This window comes from Octopus bimaculoides, chromosome 28, assembly GCF_001194135.2.
Source record: "Octopus bimaculoides isolate UCB-OBI-ISO-001 chromosome 28, ASM119413v2, whole genome shotgun sequence".
NCBI lineage: Eukaryota > Metazoa > Mollusca > Cephalopoda > Octopoda > Octopodidae > Octopus > Octopus bimaculoides.
This window is the reverse complement of record NC_069008.1, coordinates 14,000,969-14,001,720: the sequence shown is the minus strand read 5'-3', so window position 1 is coordinate 14,001,720 and position 752 is coordinate 14,000,969. Positions and strand designations below refer to the sequence as shown.

At 37.0% G+C, this 752-nt stretch overlaps 1 protein-coding gene across 1 annotated transcript in view; it reads left to right on the top strand.

Moving 5' to 3' along the window:
- LOC106868675 (uncharacterized) overlaps positions 1–752 on the top strand; it is a 117,477-nt gene that overhangs the window by 19,037 nt on the left and 97,688 nt on the right. The window lies entirely within an intron of this gene.

Genomic DNA, 752 nt, shown 5'->3' with positions numbered 1-752 from the left:
TATTATTATTATTATTATTATTATTATTATTATTATTATTATTATTATCATCATCTCTAAGGTGGCGAGCTGGCAGAATCATTAGCATGCTGGGCGAAGCGCTTAGCAATATTTCGCCCGTCGCTCCGTTCTGAGTTCAAATTCCACCGAGGTCAACTTTGCATTTCATGCTGTCGATAAAATTAGTACCAGTTATACACTGGTGTCGATGTAATCGACTTAATCCATTCCCCCAAATTTGAGGCCTTGTGCTTCCAGTTGAAAGGATTATTATTGTCATCCCTAAAGTGGCCATTGGCAGAATCGTTAGCACGCCAGGCGGTATTTCGTCTGTCTTAACGTTCTGAGTTCAAATTCTGCCGGAGTCGACTTTGCTTTTTATCTTTACAGAGTCATTAAAATATGTACCAGTCATATGCTTGGGTTGATGTAATTGACTACTCCACCTCCCCATAAAAGTTCAAGCATTGTACCCATAGTAGAAAGGATTATTATTATTATTATTATTATTATTATTATTATTATTATTATTATTATTATTATTATTATTATCATCTCTAAGGTGGCAACCTGACAGAATTGTTAGCAGCACGCTGGGCAAAATTCTTTGCTGCATTTCGTCTGTCCTTGTGGTCAATGCAATTTACTTGCCCCTCCCTTCAAAAACTGCTGGCCCAGTGCCAAAATTTGAAACCATTATTGCATTCATATATCTTCTCTATATTGTCTCTTTATCCCTTCTCTCTCCCCTC